Below are 11,462 nucleotides of genomic sequence, written 5' to 3'. Positions count from 1 at the left end.
ATTTTATTTTAAAAAATATATAATTTGATAATAATCTAGAATAATAATTATATTTGAATATAATAAAAAAATTACCAGTTAAAATTTAAAAAAAGAATAAATTTTAAATTTGATTCTACAGTCAAATAATTTTTAATAAGTGTGGTTATACTTTGATTCTAGTATGGAACCAATTCAAACTTTATTTTTCAAGTTATTTTCTCCTGAGGCGTCAAATATTTTAGTGGGGGCGTGGAGCTCACATGGATTTTGGTGTTCTTTAAATTTTTTATATAAATGAGTGTCCAACTTCGTAAAAATTATGAGTGCATTGGAGCAATTTAATTACCCTCAATTTGAGTCACTGACTTAGTGTTACTTAAAATTTGTATCGGGACAACTAAACTCTCTTAGGCTTACGCGCTTATTTGTCACAATTTTTGTTGCTTCATGTGATATTAATTTATTTATCTTTATTACTTCAGTGATACATTTATTTATTTACAAAATGGTATATATTGCAGGACTTTTGTTCAGCACAAAATAAAATAAAATTGTAGCTTATACTCATGGATGAGAATTTAAAAAATTCTTCACTTAAATAGTTTGTCCCCCAAAATCAGTGCACATTTTGACAGATCTTTATTTTAGTTGAGTTTGTAAAAATTTACATATATGATGTATATTAATTAATGACTCTATAATATTTCAAACTATAACCTTTGATATTTCATCTTCATATAACTTAAGACTATTGGATTTACAATTGCATGACTCTTAACTTTACAAGTTCATGCAACTCATATCTAATATGCTTATAAATAGTTTTGAGCTTGTAATATACATCATATATGAAATACAAGAGCTCTCTCTCTCTATCTATCTCTATATATATATATTATAATACGTTATCAGCATGAGAAGACTCAATATTCAAAGTAGTGAGGTGATGTAAGAATTTTTAAGGTGATTGCAAGATTGTCTACTAATTAGAGCAAATCAAATCAGAATATCAAGGTGTTTTAAGAAATCTAAGCATATCAGGTACGAAATAAAAAATAATAATAATATGTATATTTTTGTTCACCTTTCAAATATATAAAATGGTCAATGATTGATTGTATTAATAAGTTTTGTAACACATTCCTTGCATGCATATTAGCTTCATATTGTTTTAATATATGAAATAATATGTATATCAGACTATTGGATTTACTTGCATGCATATTAGCTTCATATTGGATGTTCAAAAGATAAAATAGTATAAAGTGTTTTGATATTTATTTATTGGGACCATAGTTTTCGATTTAGAGTGACAAATTACATTTTTAACTAAAATATAAGTAAAGAAAAAAGGGGAGGCAGTAAGTAATTGTTTTCTTTGAGTTTACTTTCACAGTTGCATAGTAAATGTTAGGAATATGTCATAGGCTTGATGATACGTTCACCAAAACACCTTAGTAGATTTAATTTAGTGTTTTCGTAGCTCTCAACGGATGATTTACTTCAACATTCGTTGAGAGAGTAGCTTATGTATTAATAAGTTTTGTAACACATTCTTGCAAACTACAGTACCTTAGAGATCTAGAATTTGTAGAGTATTCAAAGTCATGTTGACTACTAGATTGATATGCAAAATAGGTTGGCCAATTGTATAAATTAGATGCCTTGTAATTTTGCAAAAGTGAAATGGAGTTAACTGCTATGAAATACTTTCAACGGATGATTCTACAAGATTTCAACGGATGATCCAAGTCACATTCAATGGATGATCTAATGAAGTTTCGACGGATGATCCAACACAGTCTCAACGGATGATCCAATGAAGTTTCAACGGATGTTCTAATTCAAACTTGCTATGCCTGCATCCATGTTTGCACCTCCCTCATTTCCCAACATGCCCACAATACCAGTGAATGTTATGCCTGCACATAATTTGAATGCACAATTTGCTAATATGCCATTTGCATAAAATCCCTACTATGCTGCATTTAGTATACTTCAAATGTCATTTAGCATGCCTTACTGGAATAACATGTTTGCACAAAATATGCCTTTCCATGTTAACCAGCCTGTGCATGATAATTCTGTTATTATGAATGGTTTTAAAGGTTCCACTCAAATGACTAAGGATGAATCTCAGATACCTAAGTCAAATGAGGACAAGCCTAAGAAACCTAATAAAAAGTCTAACAAGATAGGACCAAAGAAAACTTGGGTACCAAAATCAACTTGATTTGATTTTGTTGTGTGTAGGGAAACAGAAAGAATCTTTGGTATTTGGATAGTGGTTGCTCAAGGCACATGACTGGAGATTATACCATGCTCACAAAGTTCAAGGAGAGAGCTGGCCCAAGTATCACTTTTGGAGATGACAGTAAGGGTTATACTGTGGGATATGGCTTGATTTCTAAAGACAGTGTCATCATTGAGGAAGTTGCCCTAGTGGAAGGACTCAAGCATAATTTGTTGAGTATCAGCCAGCTTTGTGATAAGGGCAACTCAGTAACATTCAACTCTGAAGCCTGTGTTGTGACCAATAAGAAAAGCAACAAAGTGGTTCTTATTGGAGTGAGAAAAGGAAATGTGTATCTAGCTGACTTCAACTCATCAAATGCAGAATTTGTCACTTGTCTTTTCAACAAGGCAAGTCAAGATGAAAGTTGGTTATGGCTCAAGAAGCTATCTCATCTCAACTTCAAGGCTATAAATGAACTAGTCAGGAAAGATTTGGTAAGAGACATTTCTCAAGTGGAATTCTCAAAGGATGGATTGTGTGGTGTGTGGCGCCCTCCAAACTCGGGTCAGAAGTTTGGGATCCACAACACACACACACACACCATATATAAACCTGTTTATGAACATAAAATGTGTATAATGACCCTACTTACCATAACCACGGATCACAACAGTTTAAATTATGCCCACAAGCCACAACCTTATTTATATTACAACGTACCAAATCCCAATTTATTTATCTTACAACTGAAAATAAAGTAGTCTTACAAACTTTCAACTCAAACTAAGACAAACATCCTTTGCTAGCTTATTCTATTTCAACCTAGAAACCTAGCTCAAACACTTGTCTGGGCATCCTCGTTATCACCAGTTTCCTTTTTAACTGGAAAAGAACATAAACAGATTTGTAAGAGTGAGCTAACTAGCTCGGCAAGTCATAATGACAACACTGAGATTAAACAATGATCAATTATAATGATATAAGGAATCAAGTTTCTCAATAAGCAATGATTAGAATTGGATATTCACTTTTATTTTAAAAACCAAGTTTAGGCTGCTGATCAGTCACACACTAACCCCGAGCAAGGCTGACAGCTCTGCTCTTTATACTGGATCCAAGGCACACATTGGCCTAACATGACCGCGAATCTGGTCCGACCACGAATCTGGTCCATATTTAAAAATAATCCAATTTCGTAATAACAACATGATAAGCAATGTAAATCAATAAACAGAACTATAAACAACATTTATCTCAAAACGTAAGGCGATTCATAGCACTATGAAGGTATAACAAGGTAAATATAAAGATTGGCTTCCAGCCAGGGAAAGAATTAGAAAGTAGGAGACCAAAGGTTTAATGGTTACAAGGATTGGTCCTCTGTTATACAAGGTATGTGAGTTTGTACGTTAAACAATTTCATATTGGGGATCTGTATGTAGTATATATGTATTTGTGGAGTAGTATCGTATATGGGTGGTTCATATCAGGAAATTCAACAATCAATGGTTTACAAAGAATAAGGCTTACAACTCAAGATCAATAACAAGAATCAGGGTTTAGGGTTATGTACTTCAAAGTACTTACAACATAACATAGAACTATCTCAATACATATCAAGATGGTTCAAGAAATAATTGCAGTATAACAAGAATGAACGTAAATACTTACCTTATCTCAATCCGCTTTCACTTTACTTGTACTCGTCTACTGATTCTCACTCATTAACCACTTGCTTTCCCTTTCTACATCTCGCTTCCTTTTTTAGACATTACAAGTATTTATCAATACTTATTCTCATCTCATTCTACTCATTACAAGCTTCTACCCTTCGTTTCACCCAAATCCGACTTACGGATTGAAAGTTATGATAAAAACCGTCAAACAATGCACATACAGACATATTATACATCAATCTAATCACATATAGCACATAGCACATAAGATATGTTAGGTATATTTGAGATTTCATGTCTAATATGTTTCATGTTTAGTTTTCAGATCTTAACAAACTGGAAATACCAGTACTTACTGGAATCGATATTTACTGGAAGTCAGAACTTAAGGTCATATCAGAAATTAAGGTTATGTCAGAACTTAAGTGCGGGAGGACTTACAATTAAGAAAGGAAGCTGATTTACAGGATAAAAGATCGAGACTAAAACAAAAGAAGATATGCATGGAAAGAGTTAAAAGATAACAAGACTTGTATAAGATATCTGATTGATATATTTTAAGAGACAGAATTATATTCCATATCAATTAGAATTTATTTTGTAACTGTGTACTATATAAACACAGACATAGGTTTACACTATATGTGTTATCATTATCGAGAAAATCATACATTTTAACCTAGCAGCTCTTAGTGATATTTGTTCATCACTGAGAGAGAACAGTTCCATTGTAACAGAATTTATTATATTGAATATATCTGTTTACTGTTACTTGTGTTCGAAATTGATTTGATTGTATTAAGCACTGTATTCAACCCCCTTCTACAGTGTTGTGTGACCTAACAATTGGTATCAGAGCTTATCTGTAAACACACATACAGTAAATATCCAAACAATCATGTCTGAAGAAGAACAAACTCCAACCAAGCCCACTAAAACTGAAGAAACTCAAAAGACTCAAACCCACAGTCGATATGAGACTATTAGAGTTCCCATACTGAGACCTTCTGAGTATCCCATATGGAAAGTGAAGATGACTATGTTTCTGGAAGCTACAGATCCAGAATACCTTGACAGAATTAATGAAGGACCACATAAGCCAACCAAGCTCTCTGTTGTAGTTGCAGATCAGCCAGCAAAGACCATACCAAAGGAGAAAAGTGAGTATACAGCTGAAGATATCTCATCCATTGCCAAGGATGCAAAGGTAAGGCATTTGCTGTATAGTGCCATTGATAATGTCATGTCAAACAGGGTAATTCATTGCAAGACTGCAAAGGAGATATGGGATGCTTTGGAGACAAGATGCCAGGGAACTGATGCAATCAAGAAGAACAAGAGGACTATACTCACTCAAGAGTATGAGCACTTTGACTCAAAAGCTGATGAGTCATTAACTGACTTATATGACAGGTTTGTCAAACTCTTGAATAATCTGTCATTGGTGGACAAGGAATATGATCTTGAAGATTCAAATCTAAAATTCCTCTTAGCTCTTCCTGAAAGTTGGGATTTGAAGTCTACTACTATAAGAGACAACTATGCTCTTGATGAAACTACTCTTGATGAAATTTATGGTATGCTCGAGACTTATGAACTTGAGATGGATCAAAGGAGCAAGAGATATGGGAGAAAGTCAAGGACAGTTGCTCTTAAAGCTGAGGAGGAATTCCCCAAGGTGGTTGTCTCAAAGAAAGGCAAGAGAAAGGCTCTCATCATAAAGTCTGATTCAGAATCATGAAGTTCTGATGATGATGATTCAGAAACTGAAAGTTTACCTGAATTAGATGCTGATGAAGAGATGATGAAATTGTGTGCTCTTATGGTGAAGGGTATCACAAAGATAGCCTACAGAAAATTCAGAAGGGGAAAGAAGTTTTCCAATAAGGGTGGAAGTTCTGATAAGAAAGGGTTCAGAAAGTATGAAGGCAAAAGTGCAAAGTCTGACAGAGGAGACAACTCAAATGTCAAATGCTACAATTGTGGTGAAAGAGGCCACATATCTCCTGACTTTAAGAAAGGAAAAAGTGACAAAGGCAAGGCACTTGTCACAAAGAAGAAAAGCTGGACAGACTCTTCAGATTCTGAAGATGAGGTGAATTATGCTTTAATGGCAAATGTTGATGGCAGCCCTGAAACTGCTGAATTGAAGGTACCTCAAACAACTTATGCTTTTCATACTGATGATATTACTGAGTTGAGATTATATCTTAAAACCATGTTTATTAGTTACAGAGATCAAACTTTAATATGTGAAAGATTAACTTCTGAAAATCTTGCTTATAAGAAAAGGAATGACTATTTGGAAAAAGAGTTAGTTATGTTCCATCAAACTCAGAAGGAAAGAGATGATGCTTTTTATGTTAGAGATGAATTGCTAAAATTGAATCAATCTCTAAAAACTGAGTTAGAAAAAGAAAGAGAGATTATCAGGACTTGGACTAACTCTGGAAGAACAACTCAGAACTTATTAAGTAGTGGAAACTGGAAAGAGGGCTTAGGTTATGGAGATGATAAAAGTGAAAAAAGAACTGAACAAATTAAGCCAATGGTTGTTAAACAGACTGCTAAGCCAAAGGTAAATCCTGTTAAGTTTATAGCTAAAACTGTAAAGTCTGATTCTGAAAAGATGAAAGAGTCTGTGACAGAAGTTAAGGAAAAGTCAACTTCTGACAAATTAGAACAGGATAAACCAGCTGAAGTTAACATAGGCTAAATGACTAAGAAGCAGCTTAAGCATAAGTTGAAATAAATAAGGAATGTCAACAAGGTAAAGGCAGCTAAGAAAAATAGGAATGGAAAAGAAGGTGTGAATAAAAGCAATAATTATATGCCTGTTCCTAATGCTCCCCGAAAGAAATGTTATAACTGTGGAAACTCTAACCATCTTGCTTCTTTTTGCAGGAAGAATAAGAATATAAACTCTTTACCTCCTAAGTCAGGAGTCAAGAGTCAATCTGTTAGGTTTAAGCCACAAAATCCTTGTTTTCATTGTGGTAATTTATGGCATTCCATTTACACTTGTAAGGAATATCATAGTTTTTACTATGATTATTATCAAATAAAACCTTTTTTGAAGAAAGTTACTTTAATTCCTTCTAGTGTAAAGTCTGATGCAAAGTCTGATATAAGTTCTGATAAACAGCATGTTAGCATAAACTCTGATATTAAATCCACTGCAAATGCTGACAAACTTAAAAAGGCCAAAGGATCCAAGCAAGTCTGGGTCCTTAAAACTAACCATTAGTGGTCTTTGTGATTGTAGGGCAACAGGAAAAACATCCTAGTACTGGATAGTGGATGTTCAGGACATATGACTGGAAATAAAGCCCTGCCCTCAGACTTTGTGGAGAAAGCTGGACCAGGAGTTTCTTATGGAGACGGAAATATGGGAAAAACTATGGGATATGGCAATATTAATCTTGGGAATGTCATCATTGAAACAGTAGCTCTTGTCTCAAGACTTAAACACAATCTGCTAAGTGTGAGTCAAATCTGGGACAGAGGTTATCATGTGGATTTCTTTGAAGAACACTGTGAAGTTGTAAGCAATTCTACAGGCAAAGTGGTTCTGAAAGGTTACAGGCATGGTAACATTTATGAAGCTAGACTTTCAACAAGTACTGATGGTTCTGCAATCTGTCTGTTGGGTAGAGCATTAATTGAAGAAAGCTGGAATTGGCACAAAAGACTCTCTCATTTAAATTTCAACAACATAAATGAGCTTGTAAAGAAAGATCTTGTGAGAGGACTGCCAAAATCAGTATTTGCTCCTGATGGCCTTTGTGATTCATGTCAAAAGGCAAAACAAAGAAAATCTTCTTTCAAGAGCAAAACTGAGTCATCAATTCTTGAGCCTTATCACCTACTGCATGTTGATCTATTTGGTCTAGTCAATGTCATGTCTATTGCAAAGAAGAAATATGCTATGGTTATAGTGGATAAGTTCACAAGGTACACTTGGGTGTACTTCTTGCACAAGAAGAATGAAACTGCATCTACTCTAACTGATCATGTCAGACAGCTGGATAAGTTGGTCAAAGATTCTGTTAAAATTATAAGAAGTGATAATGGCACTGAGTTCAAGAATTCAATCATGGAAGAGTTTTGCAAAGAGCATGGAATCACACAGGAATTTTCTGTACCTGGAACTCCACAGCAAAATGGAGTTGTAGAAAGAAAGAACAGGATTCTCATTGAAGTTGCACGAACTATGCTTAATGAAGCAAAGCTGCCAACCTACTTTTGGGCTGAAGTTGTGCAGACTACTTGTTTTACACAGAATGTTACACTCATAAACAAGCATGGAAAGACACCATATGATATGGTGAAGAAAAAGAAGCCAAATCTGAAATACTTTCATGTATTTGGTTGCAAGTGTTTTGTTCTTAAGACTCATCCTGAACAACTGTCAAAATTTGATCTAAAAGCTGATGAAGGAATTTTTGTTGGATATCCACTTTCCATAAAAGCCTTCAAAGTCTACAATTTAAGAACAAGGGTTGTCATGGAATCTATCAATGTATCTTTTGATGATAAGAAGATTACTGGACTCGAAGATTTCAATGATCATGATCAGCTGAGATTTGAAAATGAAGACTTAAATTCTGATTCTGCAAATTCTGATGACTTAAAATCTGATCCTGTAAGTTCTGACGGGTTAAGTTCTGATGTCATTGAAACTGTGGTAACAACTCCAAAGGATAATGCACCTGTCCAGGGGGAGCAAGCTGGAAATCCTACCACATCTCAAGACTCTCAAGAAGCATTAGAACCTGTCACTGGCTCTTCAAGTTTTGATTTATCTAGTTCTGATGAGCCAAATTCTGATAATTCTGAAACTCTGATACTTCAAATACTGAAGGATCCAAGTCAAATTCTGAAGTCTCAGAGAGTATAACTACAGGGGGAGCATCAGAAAATGCTGATGGAGACAACATGGATCATGGGGGAGGATCCAGTTCTAGAAGTCAACTTCAATCTGCAAGGAAGTGGAACAAATCACATACACCTGACTTAATAATTGGAGATCCTGAAGCAGGTGTCAGAACTATAACTGCAACATCAAATGAATGTCTTTATCATTCTTTTCTATCTCAGACTGAACCAAAGAAAGTGGAAGAAGCTCTTCAAGATGCTAATTGGGTGCAAGCAATGCAGGAAGAGTTAAATGAATTTGAAAGAAATAAAGTCTGGACCCTAGTGCCAAGACCAAAGAACAGATCCATTGTTGGCACAAAATGGGTGTTCAGAAATAAAACTGACAGTGATGGCATAATTACAAGGAATAAAGCAAGGCTGGTTGCTAAATGCTACTCTCAACAGGAGGGTATTAATTATGATGAAACATTTGCACCAGTTGCTAGATTGGAAGCCATAAGAATCTTTTTGGCTTATGCTGCTCACAAAAAGTTTGAAGTCTTTCAAATGGATGTGAAAAGTGCTTTTCTTAATGGAGAATTGGAAGAAGAGGTCTATGTTGAACAACCTCCAGGCTTTGTAGATTCAAAATTTTCATGTCTACAGGCTTGACAAAACACTTTATGGCCTTAAGCAAGCTCCTAGAACATGGTATGAGACTTTAGCTCAATTCCTTCTGGAAAGTGGATTTCACAGAGGTATAATTGATAAAACATTGTTCTACCTCAACCATGGAAATGACCTACTTTTGGTACAGATATATGTTGATATATGTTGATGATATCATATTTGGTTCTACAAATGCCAGACTCTGTGAAAGGTTTGCAAAACTAATGCAGTCAAGATATCAAATGAGTATGATAAGAGAACTCAGCTATTTTCCGGGACTTCAAGTCAAGAAAAATGAAGAAGGTACTTTTATCTGTCAATCCAAGTACACCAGAAATTTACTGAAGAAATTTGGAATGCAAGATTGTTCAACTGCATCCACTCTCATGTCCACTGCAACCAAGTTAGATAAAGATACTGGTTCATCAGTAGATATTACTAACTACAGAGGTATGATTTGCTCTTTACTCTATTTAACTACAAGTAGACCTGATATCATGTATGCTACCTGTCTTTGTGCAAGATTTCAGGGTGATCCAAGAGAACCTCACTTAATAGCTGTGAAAAGAATTCTCAAGTACCTCAAGGGTACAGCTGATCTAGGATTGTGGTATACTAGAGAATTAGATTTTAAGCTAATAGGTTACTCAGATGCAGATTTTGCAGGATGCAAAATAGACAGGAAAAATACTAGGGGAAGCTGCCAATTTCTTGGAGGCAAACTGGTTTCTTGGTTTATAAAGAAACAGAAGTCAATTTCCACATCAACTGCAGAAGCAGAATATATTGCTGCAGGAAGCTGTTGTGCACAGATTCTTTGGATGAAGAATCAGTTACTGGATTATGGGTTAGAATTTTCTAAAATACCTATTTACTGTGATAATCAAAGTGCTATCGCTATGACAGGTAATCTAGTTCAACACTCAATGACAAAGCATATCAGCATTAGATACCATTTCATAAGGGAACATGTGATGGAATGAACAGTGGAATTGCATTTTGTTCTAATAGATCAACAACTAGCAGATATCTTCACAAAACCACTATGTGAAGCTACTTTTACAAGACTGGTAAATGAACTTGGAATGGTTTCAGGTTCTTTCTCTAAATCTGCTTAGTTTTTGTTCTCATGCATTAGACCTTATGATCAGTGTTTACAGATTGTCTTATCTTCATGTAATCTGTGCTTAAATTGAAATTCATTAAATGTTGATTGTTATCTGATGTGGATCTATATACTCTGATAAGTGTTTTGAATGTTTTGTGACAATTCAATCCAATTAGGATAACTGTGCTAGATGCTGACCCAGTGGTCTTTAACATACTAGAAATCCCATGTTTGAATTAGTTGTTTATGTGGAAACTCATTAACACAAGCAAATTCTGATATTGAGCTTAGTCAAGTTTACTTTGTGTATCTTATTACTAAGTCATAAACTAGATTCTTTCTTCTTATCTGTCAAATTCTGATGTCTGTAAATGTTAAGGATGAACTAAATGCTGATAAGCCTCACTTATCAAAAGAAAAGAAAAGAAAAGAAAAGTCAGGTACTCCTTTGAGATCTAGAGTAAATATGTAAAAGGGAAGACCCAAGTGCATTGCTGATATTAAGTAATATGCATTAGAAAAGCCAATAATTTTTTCTTGGTGACTTTTCACATTCTCTGATTACTGGAGAAATACTCTGATAATAGCATAAATTCTGATAAGCAGTTGTGACTCACTTACACTGAGAAACCACTGTAAAAAGGAATTTCAAAAGATGCATAAAATGAGCACAAATAGTTGAGGTGGACTCCAGCATAAATTTGTTCTATAGTAGACTTCATGATTAATGACAGATTTTAAGCACTTTTCTTAGTTATGCCTTATTTCTAAGATGTACTGAAGTTTATCAGACTTTAATCTTTATCTGATATTCTGCTGAATGCACACACTTTCACTCCATATGAATGATAAAAATTACTGTGGTGATTAAGTTGTTTCTGACAAACAGTTAAGTGTCATATGCATAAATTCTGAGGACAAGTTCTGATGG

Source organism: Apium graveolens, chromosome 10 (genome assembly GCF_009905375.1).
Source record: "Apium graveolens cultivar Ventura chromosome 10, ASM990537v1, whole genome shotgun sequence".
Lineage (NCBI taxonomy): Eukaryota > Viridiplantae > Streptophyta > Magnoliopsida > Apiales > Apiaceae > Apium > Apium graveolens.
The sequence above is the reverse complement of the archived record's forward strand: the minus strand, read 5'-3'. Positions refer to the sequence as shown.